This window comes from Emys orbicularis, chromosome 16 (genome assembly GCF_028017835.1).
Source record: "Emys orbicularis isolate rEmyOrb1 chromosome 16, rEmyOrb1.hap1, whole genome shotgun sequence".
NCBI lineage: Eukaryota > Metazoa > Chordata > Testudines > Emydidae > Emys > Emys orbicularis.
The window spans coordinates 25,240,265-25,253,984 of NC_088698.1; the positions used below are offsets into that span (position 1 = coordinate 25,240,265).

Here is a 13,720-nt window from a genome sequence, read left to right on the forward strand (position 1 = left end):
CACACTCTCAGATATAGCACATCTAACCTCAGCTCTCATGCACAGTTCTGCACATACTTGCCAAGCTCCTATGCACATTTATGCACACTAGGGTGACTAGATAGGAAGTGTGAAAAATCAGGCTAGGGGTTGGGGGTTAATAGGTGCCTAGATAAGATGAAGCCCCTAATACCAGGACTGTCCCTATAAAATCAGGACATCTGGTTACCCTGGCACACACAAGCACACTCCTGAGACTCACACACTGTTGTGTGTATGTACGTGTGCACACTCAGGTGCGTGCCCAGCTCTCCCGCGCAGTTGCAGGTGCATACACACCCACTCAGGTGTATGCACACTTGCGAGGGGGAGGGTCACACGCTCAGGAGGACGCCCAGCTCTCGGACACGCGCCCGCACTCGGGGGCCCGCCCGCCCGGCCCCTCCGGGTCAGCGGGCGGAGATGAAGCGGCAGCAGCGGCTGATTAAAGCGGTGACCTTGTTGCCATGGCAACGGAGCTGCTGTCGCTGCAGCCGCACCTGAGCTCTGCGCCTGCGCCGCCCCCCCACACACTCCCGCCCTGCCCCCTCCCCGGGGAGCCGTCTGGCTTCGCCCCCCGCCCGGCCCGGGGAGGCGACCCGCAGCCGGGTAAGTCTCCGCGCGGGGGCTGGTAGCGCTGGGCACAGAGAGGCCCTGCCGGGGGCTGGCCCCGTCCCGCCGTGCCAGTCGCGGGAGAGAAGGAGCTGCCCCGAGAGGCCGGGGTGTCTCGCCTCCCCTCCTCCCCCCACAGACAGGTGGGGGGCAGCCTGAGGGGCGGGGTGTCTCGCCTCCCCTCCTCCCCCCACAGACAGGTGGGGGGGCAGGCTGAGGGGCTGGGTGTCTCGCCTTCCCTCCTCCCCCCACAGACAGGTAGGGGGCAGCCTGAGGGGCGGGGTGTCTCGCCTCCCCTCCTCCCCCCACAGACAGGTGGGGGGCAGCCTGAGGGGCTGGGTGTCTCGCCTCCCCTCCTCCCCCCACAGACAGGTGGGGGGCAGCCTGAGGGGCTGGGTGTCTCGCCTCCCCCCCCCCGCACAGACAGGTAGGGGGCAGCCTGAGGGGCTGGGTGTCTCGCCTCCCCTCCTCCCCCCACAGACAGGTGGGGGGCAGGCTGAGGGGCTGGGTGTCTCGCCTTCCCTCCTCCCCCCACAGACAGGTAGGGGGCAGCCTGAGGGGCTGGGTGTCTCGCCTCCCCTCCTCCCCCCACAGACAGGTAGGGGGCAGCCTGAGGGGCTGGGTGTCTCGCCTCCCTCCCCCCACAGACAGGTGGGGGGGCGGGCTGGGTGTCTCGCCTCCCCCCCTCACGGACAGGTTGGGGGCAGGCAGGCTGGGGGGCTGGGTGTTTCTCCTCCTCCCCGCACAGACAGGTGGGGGGGCAGGCTGAGGGGCTGGGTGTCTCGCCTCCCCTCCTCCCCGCACAGACAGGTAGGGGGCAGGCTGAGGGGCTGGGTGTCTCGCCTCCCCCCGCACAAGCAGGTGGGGGGCAGGCTGGGGGGCTGGGTGTCTCGCCTCCCTCCCTCCCCCCACAGACGGGTGCGGGCTGGGTGTCTCGCCTCGCCCCCCCCCCCCCCGCACGGACAGGTGGGGGGCAGGCAGGCTGGGGGCTGGGTGTCTCACCTCCTCCCCGCACGGACAGGTGGGGGGCAGCCTGAGGGACTGGGTGTCTCGCCCCCCCACCTCACGGACAGGTGGGGGGCAGGCTGGGGGGCTGGGTGTCTCGCCTCCCCCCGCACAGGCAGGTGGGGGCAGCCTGAGGAGCTGGGTGTCTCGCCTCCCCCCACACAAACAGGTGGGGGGCAGCCTGAGGGGCTGGGTGCCTCATGTACCTCCCTGCATGGACAGGTGGGGGGGCCAAGGGGCCTTGCGTTCCCCCTCTGCAGGGAGAGGTGGGGTGGCAGCTTGGGGGGTCGGGGTGTGTCACCTCCCCCCACACACATAGGTGGGGGGTAGCCTGGGGCCGGGGACATCTCACCCCTTTTTCCACACATACACGAGTGAGGAGGAGAGCAAGGGCATCTGGTGAAGACTTTTTTCCTGCCCTCGTTGGGGGTGAAGGTGAGACACTCCCTTACTACTCTCACTAAAGTAGTGGTTCTCAACCACTGTGTCTACAGACCTTGTCTAAGGGGTCTGCGAAAGGTTGTTGTTACCAAAGAAAAGTGATTTTCAACCTGTGGTCCGGACACCTGGGGGTCTGCAGACTGTTTAGATTTCCATAGGGGTCCTCACCTCCATATGAAAGTTTTAGGGGTCCGCAAATGAAAAAAGGTTGAGCATCACTGCATTAAAACATTTCCTCCTGCCCACGCCCAGCAGAGAATAAAGCTGAGTGTATAGGGTAAAGGCTTTCTTCTCCATGAATGTGTATGTGCAGGGACTGCAGGGTTGTAGCAAAACGATTGCCTTCCACTTCTGTGAGCCTTTGCAGCCCTGCTGCAGTCCGCTGGGGAATAGGAGGCGGGCAGGGGGGTTATTCTGCTGCCCTGTTACTCCTTGGCTAACTCACTGACAGGGCGTTTCTTTAATTCCCTGTTCCTATTTAGAAAACACAAATCCATTTCAGTGGATTGACTGGGAGGGGAGGTGGCATGACTGCTTGTCTTAGACCTTAAGGTATGCCATGGGGGTACCTAATAAAAGAGGAAACGTGAAGGACAATGTTGCCTTTGAGCTTTAGGGAAGTGACATTATTCTCCTCCTCTTCCGTTGCAGTGAATCTGTAGGGTGGATGAAGAAAGAAAAGATGGAAGGACTGTGTGTGGGGAGGGGAGGGGTGGAATCTTTATTCAAGACGAGGTATTTTATGTAAGGAGAGAGCCTATCATTTCTGGAAATAGTAGCAAGGAGTGCAAAGCTTGTGTTTGGAAATGGAGTGTCTTCCAGCCACCTAGCTGCTGTCTGTTTATCGCCAAACCCAAGAACTAAGGTGGGACGGAGGGCGGGGGTCCTTGCATGTTTGTATGTTGCCACCATAAATTATAATGATATGCTTTTTTAATGTAGTATATTAAACTGTCAAAAGCTGAAGTAAGGATGATAAGATAAAAGGACACGGGACTGTGGCAGCCCTGAGGATGGGATTGTAGAGTTCTGAGCTGCATTGCAGGTGCATAAGAAATATCCAGGAGACTTTGTTTGGATGGGTAAACACTTGAGCTAAAATGTGCCTTTGTTGATGTTTATACAGTAGGAATTATCCCTCTTAATATTTTAATATTTCATTTCATATCAGTGTGGGTGTAGTGCAGTCCCTCCTTATATACTGTTTGTTCGCTAGTAAATATAGTTCTTTAGGGTGGTACAGTAGTATGACTGTGAACTAGTAAGAGAGAATTATGATCTTGTCTTAGTTTAATATAGATGTACATTTATGCATTCATAAAACTATACATATCCCAAGGTTCGTTTAACTATTTAAAACTATTGATATACTGGAACAGCTAATAAAATGACAAAAATAAGAAATCTATCCATTAAATCCCATATATGTTATCTGTTCTGTTGAATATTAAAGCTGTACATCCACTCTATGAAGTATATTGAGATTTCAGTGATGTTTTGTTGTTTAATTGAATTTTCAATTCAAAGGTGGGGAGGTCATGATTCAGGAAGACATTACATGCCTAAAAATCTATAAAATGAATAATTGGACAAACTGGTGCATAACTGCTGTAGCTATTACTAAGCGTACTGCGTAATATATGTTAAAAGCATTGTTGCAGGAAGAACTGTGACAGCCAAGCTAAATGCTGATTATAAGATTCATAATAACCGAGTTGAACATTAAAATTGTAAACAAGTAATTTTGAAAAAAAATTACATTTCATAAATTTGATTTCAAATTTTAAAAATGTTATCCTTTTTAACAGCAGTTTTAAAATTATCAAACTGCATTTTTCTTTGGCATAATTTGTAAAATTAAAAACTTTTTTCAATGTGGCTCATTATTAAAATCTAAAACCTTTTGAGAATTACTGTGTATTCATTCGGAGGAGTCATCAGTGAGCCTTTGTCATCAGTGGGCAGAAAGAAAATTCCCCTCTGGTGTTTTTCCTGTAAGGAATGCACTTTTTAAACATTGTATATAGTATAGTAGGACGGACTAGGATTGCAGGTGGAATAAACTAGCTTGCAAGCTTTGCTCTTGATATTATATTTAGCCTGGTATTTACTTTATTTAGACTTTTAAAAGTACTGAAAGATGTCTAAGGAATATTTAAAACCAAATGTAAAATGGTATCTAGGGATTATTTTTATAGCATCAGGATCTCCAGTGTATACTTTGTATGTATGTAAGTGGACAAATATAAAATAATCCATCTTTCTGCCTGAGGTCTTGCAGATGTGTCATCTCATTATTTTTAATAGTAAAATATTCTAAATGACTAATTTTTAGAAGCAAACTAGTCTTATTTCACCATCTTGTGTATAACTTTGATCTTTCATATTCCTGAAGTACTGTTTCTATAATACTTTGAAATCTTTTGTGCCACCAGCTAACAAAAGTGACTTAATTGATCAGTTTGTCAGTAATTAATAGTAGCATTTTTTTGAAGTCTGATGAGGTATTGCAAGATCAGAGATCCAAATGACTTAATCGTAATATTGGATGCTTTATGGGAATACTTAGGCATGTACTGTCCAGAGAACAGTGTCTGTAGCTTTCTTGTTCCACAGTCTTTTCCTGTTCTCCCTTTCTTGATTCTAAAAGGGGTTTAGGAATCTAAGATCTGAAAAAAAGGGAAGCCCTAGAAAAGGAAAAATAGAGGTTTTGTAAGATGGTTGTACTAAGTGACTCTTATTTGAGGTCTGGCTCTTTATGCAGGCTTTTTCATGTCTGTTTACTGTAGTGCACAGTAAAACCATACATTTGTGTCACAGCAACACTGTTATTGTATCCACAGACAAAAACACCCCATACACAGCTTTTGTAGATTCTGCTTTAAGGGATGAGAATATTTTACTATAAATTAATTGTACAAGCTAAATTAATATTGAATATTGTACAATAATCTAGTTTTCCAGCAGCTCCTGCCATACCCTTTGTAATAATTGTGCTGAATGATGCAGCCCAGGAGCGTGGAAGGAGTTAAACTGGAGAGGTTGCCCACTGTTTGTAGAAAAAATCTTATTACAACTATATAACTAGATCTTGTTGATTCCTTTTGCATCTACGATATGCCAAAATAAAATGTCTGGGACATTAATTCCCTGGCCCATTCTTGTTTTAGTGCTGTATTTTAATATTTTTGTTTGAATGTTAGAGTAAGGTAATTCACTGAAGATTGTCATGCTTTGAATTTCTTTGTTTCTCTTTGCAAGGGCCAGTGTTTGCCTCTCTAATGAACTTCTTGTAGCTGATTACAAGATCTGTTACATTTATTAGGCAATATTAAAACTGTTTCTCTGCCTACAAGAGGATGTAGAACAATACCCATAGTACTGTCTGTATTTCTCAGAATCTTTGTCACCATTGCCTGAAGAAATTACTTTGCAGGGGTGATGCTAGTATTATATCAGTATTATAGCTCAGCTAGTTGGAGAAGTCAGCTAACTAGATTATGATAGTTCTGAACATAGGATAAACACATGAGAACTATTGTACTTAAATACAGTTCCCCTCCTTCATATTAATATGTTCATAAAGCAACAATATAAAAAAAATTGCAAATACATTTATCCTGTTATATTTTGGGGACAGTCTTCCATTCAGTGAATTCAGTTGTAAAATTCTCATTGACTTTACTTCGGTCGGAATCGGGCCTTTAAAATGCTAGAAGATTAATATTAGAGCACTGAGTGTCCTAGGATCTTGAAGATTGGTCCACCAGCACTGATCTTATATCAAATGTATTTTTAGTTAACAAAAAGAGGCAAAAATTTAACATTAACTGCGTAACTTTTTCTTTCATGTTGCTTGTTACTCCTGTAGACAACAGATTTCTCACTTGCAGGTAAAGTAAACACAACACTGTTTCTGCAATGGTAGATCTAACTCAGTGCACAGCATCTGTTCTCTGGTACAACTCATGCTGAAGATACGCATTGTTTGCAAAACAGGCCTTTAAAATAAAACATACTGTGCTCAGAACTATGACACATTCTATAAATTGTTTTCAAATTAATCTTTTTTTTAAAAAAAAATCCTGTTTACTCTCTCATATGCATCCGAAGAAGTGGGTTGTAGCCCACGAAAGCTTATGCTCTAATAAATTTGTTAGTCTCTAAGGTGCCACAAGTACTCCTGTTATTTTTGCGGATACAGACTAACACGGCTGCTACTCTGAAACCTGTTTACTCTCTGTTTTCTCTTCAAAACTCTATCAGCTGCTTGCAGACAGTGGGTAGGCAGTTTTTCTGTGAAATAATCTTTTTGCATGTTAACCCTACAAATGTAGCACTTTCTCTTGCTGTTTTAATTATTGGAAAGCAAACTCCATTTCAGGTGGGAACCAGAGTAAGCCCAAAGCAATTAAAAACAGAATATGTTTTTTTGTTTCCAGTTACTTTTAAAGGTTTGGTTCAAGTTGTCCACCCCGTATTACATCTCTAGTCTGCATAATTTAGGAGTATACAATAGCTGGGTGTAGTATTAATAAGACATCTGTGAGTGTTTGTGTTTACTCTTCTGATTAAAAAAATAAATAAATCTATCATTCATATGCTGTTCCTTAATTGCATTTTTTCAAATAATACAACCATTGTTTGTCATATGGACCTTTTGCTCTTAAAAATCTTATTTTGAGCAAAGTAAGGGAAGCAAAAAAATTGAACATGTTTGTAGTTCTCAGTCATTATTGTAAAACAATGGAGCGTACATTTATGAAACAGTATAACGGGAGGTAGATGAACAGGTAGTGAAATTTTTCAGTGTTTTACACTATTTCAGTATTTTACACAAATACCGTTAAGTATATTAGAGGGCTCACTGCCTGCAAGTTATCATCAAAGTGAAGCAATTGAACATAGGTATAGAATTGTTGTCAGTTGTGTTCTGATTTGGATGTGCAGATGCCTTCTTTGTAAATGGATTTTCCTGGAAGGACGATTCTCTTTGTGGTGCTGAAAGACTCCAGCTTGTTTTGCCCAGATATGTTTTACATATATGCTAGATATAGTTTGAGATTTATGCATTCCTCAGAGTAAACTGTTGATCACTGTGCACAGATAAATGGGTAAAGGCATTTTGGCTTGTAATTAGGTTGTATAGGCAAATAGCTCCAGATAATATGGGGAAGGAGTCCTTTTCCTATAAAAACTAAACCTAAAACAATGGAAATTAAATGCAAAGAACTAGGGTTAATGAAACATGAAAGTTGAAAAGTCAAACATTCAGAATCAGGGCATTTCAAAAATGATGGCAAATCCTTTCCTCTGAATCTCTCCTGGGATTCCCACAGTATTGTCAATATAAACTCTTCCTTTAAAATAACATGAAAATATTGGATCTGAGTTCATGAGGGATTACTGACACCTGAAATATCCAAGAGATTTGGTTTCTCTATATTTTAGAATCATATTTCTAATTTAAACACCATTATAGCTCCAAATTTATGTACAGAATACATAACACTCAGAGTATGTCCTTGTAGGAAAAATTCTTTGTCTTCTAAATAATTTAAGGCCTGATCCTGCTTTTGAATTTTTTGCTTCCATTTTCAAGGGCCTCTTTAATGAACTTCTTGTAGCTGATTACAAATTCTGTTTCATTTATTAAGTGATATTAAAACTGTTTCTCTACCTAGAAGAAGATGGAGCTTTTCTTACTTTTTCCACTGACTGTGGAATTGTCTCCAGTAGTGAAAATGACATATGGTAGTTAGTTGTAATATTGCATCGCTGTCCACAAATCTAATTGTATTCAGGGCTGAAGGCAGAGCCTACCCTTTTGCTATGGCTTTCCCTTAGCCCTGATGGAAATTACATTAAGTAATAAACTACTGTCTGTTCTCAAAATGGAGGAGAGAGAAATGAAGTGATGTTCTCAAGGAGGGGCCTGCTACTGGCAAAAGGAAGAGCAAACTCAAATCTGTGCATACAAGCTAGTTGAAATTAAACAATTTTTAGTCAAAAGATTCATTTTTTATAAAAAATTGTAGAAATTTTCACGCCTCGTGAAATTGATTTCCTTTAAAAAAAAAAATTTATCAGAATGATTATTGATATTTTCCTCCAAAATGGGTCTGTTTTTTAACACCTTGAAATGAAAATTTCAGAGTTCTATTACTGAAGTAGACTTTTTTTTTCCTGACCAGCTCTATGTGCAAGGAACTGGGATCCTGAGTAATGGACGTAGGTCACAGCCTATCTACTTAGGTATTTATACTGTCTCTGGCACTCCTGACATTGTACAGAATCGTTTGCCCATGATGATGTTGTCTAATACCATCTGTGAATCACTCCAGTGCTGGTGATGTCTTTATGTATATGCCACAATATTTCTCTGACCTAATAGAAGCTTGCTTCAATCTGTTCTGATTTAATTCTGGCATCTATCGGACTTGTGTAGTCTCAGGAAGTGAGAAGGATTGTATAATCTTCATTTGAATCATTCTTGCCAATACTTACGATTTTAAGATAGATTGTGTCAAATTTACAGGAAGTCACTGAGGTGTCTGTAAAGAGTACAAGCTGGCTCATCTTATTCATTTTCTGAACATCTAGGAACTTTAAATTGTTGCTGTCAAGACTGTCTCCTCTTAATTGATCTTCCTGCTACTATGCTGGGGAGGCCACATATGTTTGTCTGGAAAACAGCAGGGGAAAATAACCAGGAAAAATGTTAGAAATTATTTCTTAACAAAGATAGGACTATATTCTCATTCTGAGGGGAGGAAAAGATATGTTAATTTTCTCTTTCCTTTCCAGAGACTGTAATTATGCTTGAAATATAAAATAAGGCTTAGAAAAATGGGAGGGCAATGATACATGAATCATTGGTGGTAAAGAGGTGGCAATTTAGGCAGACTTGTATATCTGAGGCATGAGAGATGTTGGCTTAATTAGTAAGCATCTTATATGTTTTGTAGCAACCAGAGAAAGGAAAATATTTACCATAGCCTGTCCGGAGGAAATTGTGTGGTCCTGTTATATAGTCACGGTTTCTACATCGCAATTTTTAATCAAAAGGAGAAACCTGTGCATGTCTGTCATATTTTATTATTTTATCCTTTGAGTTGCATGTTTTTCCAGTAACATGAAAAGTCAGTGTGATGGGTTGGATCACAGAAACCCCTTTGGGGCTGCCAACTGATGTGCCAAGACTACTTCTGCCCCTGCTTTCCCTGCCAGCTTGGGACTCCAGAACCCTGCCTGGATGTGCCAGACACGCTTGTCGGCCACAACCACAGACCCAGGTCTGAACCACGTCCCACAAACTGCAAGCTTAACTGAAAGCAAATTAAGAAGTGTTCCTGTCTTTAACACTCAGATGCCCAACCCCAAATAAATCCGTTTTACCCTGTATAAAGCTTATGCAGGGTAAACTCATAAATTGTCCGCCCTCTATAACACTGATAGAGAGAGATGCACAGCTGTTTGCCCTCCCCAGATATTAATACATACTCTGGGTTAATTAATAAGTAAAAAGATTTTATTAAATACAGAAAGTAGGATTTAAGTGGTTCCAAGTAGTAACAGAACAAAGTAAATTACCAAGCAAAATAAAACAAAACACGCAAGTCTATGGCTAATACAGTAAGAAAACAGAATACAGATAAAACCTCACCCTCAGAGGTGTTCCAGTAAGCTTCCTTTTACAGACTAGTCTCCTTCTAGTCTGGGTCCAGCAATCACTCACACCCCCTGTAGTTACTGTCCTTTGTTCCAGTTTCTTTCAGGTACCCTTTGGGATGGAGCTGCTATCTCTTGAGCCAGCTGAAGACAAAATGGAGGGATCTCCCACGGGCTTAAATAGACTCTCTTGTGGGTGGAGGCCCCCCTCCTCTCTCCTATGCGAAGTCCAGCTCCAAGATGGAGTTTTGGAGTCACATGGGCAAGTCACATGTCAGCAGCCATTGCCCACATACTATCTTGAATGTCTCCAGGAAGACTTCTTATATTGATTGGAGCCTTCCAAGATCCATTGTTCATTAAGTATTTCTTGATTGGGCACTTAATTTACACATTCCTTTCTTGAGAAGCTGACCAAATGCTTTACTAAGGCTACTTAAAAATCAAGCAGGTACACAGCCAATATTCATAACTTCGAACTCAAACATGATACATGCCTACAAATAGGATGAATAGATTCAGTCGATCATAACCTTTACAGAGATATGTTATATGGCATATGTAGCATAAAACATATTCCAGTTATGTCATATATACATTCATAAGCATATTTCCATAAAGCCTTATGGGGTGCACCGTCACAGTCAGTTTGACAGGAACACTTTTGTCATCTGTGAAACTGAAGCTGACTAGAAAGGGTCTTCAAAAGATACTCTGTGCCCCTGCTTTTTTTAGGTGACTTCCTGAAACTGGATTTGCTACAACACATAAGAAAATATTCTGTCAGCTTGTGATTTGTTTTGATCAAGTAAGGAATTGGCTCTCAGCTGAGAGGAAGTTAGTTGCCTGCCTGCATAAATAGTGTATTCCAGCATAAGATCTGAATGCATGTCTGGAGGGTGCTCAAGTGCTTGGTATGTCTGGAGATGGATGGAATGGGTACCATCTGGAAAGAGATGACTTTCTTGTTTAACTGATCTCCCTCAGTCAAAAATAAAACCTTATAAAAATGGCTAGTTAGCTTCATTCCAGTACTGTCTTAATATGCTCTCCCTCCTGGATTCTAAGCCACCATCTCTCTGCTCTTATCGTGTGATGTGAGGGTTATATGAAGGCATTCCAGTTTGTCCACAGGAGCCTGATACACAGCCAGAAAAGGCTTCTGACTCCCTCAGAAATATTTTGAACTACATCCAAACACTTCAGATCAGAAGGGGCCCTTTCTCTCAGCCCTGCCTATCATTTGTGAAGCAAGATTCCTACTTTTGTCAACTCTTTCAGTTTAATTTATTTTCTTTTTTTGTTTAAGAATTTTTTTTTTTTATTTTATTTTATTTTAAGAAAAAATACTCTGTAGCACTGAGACAGATCTACCATGAAGCGTTTTTTTCAGGTATGCCACAATAGAGTAGGATTTGCCCTCTAAGAGCTCCTGAATACGTCTGCTTTTGACTTGTATCAAGATTTCATCTTGCATAATATAGTTCATTTTGGCAGGTAACACTGCATCATCCACACAGAGCCATGCCGACACTGAGAGGAGCCAGGAAAACATTCACTTCTTGGGGTGGTGTAGACGTTCCGGGGTGGGGCTCGTCCCTTACAGGGGCGGCTGTGAGCCAGGCCGCCCCTCTGCAAAGCCAATAACAGTTTAAGGCTCAGGCCCTTAGGCAGGGAGTGAGCACACAAGTAGTAGTTCAAAGCTCAGGCCCTGTGGCAGGGTGCTGAGCACACAAGTAATAGCAGCCCAGGCCCTAGGTCAGGGCGGGGCAGCAAGCAATCAGTCTCTCAGAGGCCCAGGGTTAGGGAGGAGGAGAGACTGCCACCCGGCGTGGGGTGGCAGGGGGGAACACAGGCCCACCCACTGCACTGTGTTCCAGCCCGGGGCCCTATCCGCAGCAGTCCGTCTGCTGCGGGGGTCAGTGGGGATCCTGACCGCAACACACTGACATAGGTTCGAGGTCTGCTACCCCCGGGCCACTTCCCATCTCCTCCTCCATAGGTACCTGCACGTCCTGAGTCTCGTCTGCCGTGTCCCAGACCATGGGCTCCTCCGGACTCCGAGCACTGGGTAGGTGGATCGGGTCCTCCGGACTCTCGGCGGGGGTTGGCTCAGGCCGCTCCTCTGGATACGGGGTTCGGGGTCGGCTCGGCTAGTCTTCCTCAGGGTAGCAGGCTCTGGGCAGGCTCGGCCAGTCCTCCTCCGGATACCGGGCTCTGGGCAGGCTCGGCCAGTCCTCCTCCGGATACCGGGCTCTGGGCAGGCTCAGGCCCGCGGGAGCTCGGGCACCAGCGTCTGTCCTCTCCTGCTGCCGGCCAGGTACTGAGCGCTGTGGCTTGGCTTTTATACTTCCTGTCCCGCCCCTTGACTTCCGGGGGGCGGGGACAGGCGGCGGTGGCTCCGCCCACTCTGGCGGCTGTTCTGGCTCGTCCCTTCCAGGGGCGGCTGGGAGCCAGGCCGCCCCGCTACACGGCCCCCCCCTCAAGGCTGGCACCCGGGTACCGGGGCCAGACCCTTCCATACCCCCTAGGCGGGAAAGAAAGTCGGCGTTCGCATGGTCTTTCCCGGCCCGATGGCGAACGGTGAAGGCATAAGGTTGCAGCGCCAAGTACCACCGCTGCAGCCGCATATTATGGTCCTTCATGCGAGCCAACCACTGAAGAGCAGAGTGGTCGGTGACCAAGACGAAAGGGGCTCCTAGGAGGTAGTAGCGCAGGGCGTCACAAGCCCACTTCGCGGCTAGGGCTTCCTTTTCCACCACCGCATAGTTCTTCTCTCGGGGGAACAGCTTCCGACTGATGTAGAGGACCGGATGCTCTTCCCCGCCGACCTCTTGGGAGAGGACCGCCCCAAGTCCCACCTCCGAAGCCTCGGTTTGCAGGACAAAGGCCTGGTTAAAATCGGGGCTGTATAAGACTGGCTCTTGGCAGAGGCTTGCTTTGAGGGTTTGAAAGGCCTCGTCACACTCGCGGGTCCAGACCACTTGTCGGGGGCTTTCCTTCGTCAAGAGCCCTGTTAAGGGGGCGGCAATCACCGCAAATTGGGGGATGAAGCGTTGATAATACCCCGCCAGCCCCAGAAACTGGCGTACCTGCCGTTTCGTGGCGGGTGGGGGGCAGGTCGCGATGGCCTGCACCTTGTCCACCAGCGGTTTTACCTGCCCGTGTCCGATAGCATACCCCAGATACTTAGTTTCTTGTCGGCCGATGCAGCACTTCTTCGGGTTGGCCGTTAACCCGGCGGCCCGCAGGGACCTCAGGACAGCTGCGACCCTTTCTAGATGGTTTTCCCACTGCGGACTGTAAATGACCACGTCATCCAAATAGGCCGCCGCGTAGTCTTGGTGGGGTTGGAGGAGGCGGTCCATCAGGCGCTGAAACGTGGCCGGGGCCCCGTGGAGGCTGAAGGGCATTCGGGTAAACTGGTATAGACCCGTAGGGGTGGCGAACGCAGTTTTCTCCCTGGAAGTAGGGTCCAGGGGGATTTGCCAATACCCCTTGCTAAGGTCAAGGGTCGTGATGTAACGAGCTCCTCCTAACCGGGCCAACAGCTCGTCTATCCGGGGCATGGGGTAGGCATCGAACTTGGAGATGGCATTCACGCGCCTAAAGTCGATGCAGAACCGTTGGGAGCCGTCGGGCTTTGGTACCAGCACGACTGGGCTTCGCCACTCGCTGTGCGAGGGTTCAATCACCCCCAGGTCCAGCATCGCCCGTACCTCCTCATCCACGACGCATCTCCGGTGATATGGCAAAGGCCTGGTCACGCCGCGAATCACCACCCCCGGCTCCGTTTGGATCCTATGGTACACCAGGGTGGTGGCTCCCGGTTGGGCTGTGAAGGTGTGACGGAAGGCTAGTAGGAGGCACCGGGTTTGCTTGAGTTGGTCCTCCGTTAGGGTCTCCCCAAGTTGGGGTTCCTCAGGGTCCTGGGTATCTGGGGCCCTAGCTTGGGTTCTGGTGGGTAGGGGTT

The 13,720-nt window shown here is 46.3% G+C and overlaps 1 protein-coding gene across 1 annotated transcript in view; it reads left to right on the forward strand.

Annotated features, from left to right (window-relative positions):
* The first annotated feature begins 485 nt into the window (after positions 1-485).
* The window catches only part of CCDC92 (coiled-coil domain containing 92), a 30,891-nt gene continuing 17,656 nt past the window's right edge, over positions 486-13,720 (forward strand). Inside the window, exon 1 of the mRNA XM_065418032.1 lies at positions 486-627. The gene's annotated coding sequence lies outside the window, so the exon portion shown is untranslated. The remainder of the gene's footprint in view (positions 628-13,720) is intronic.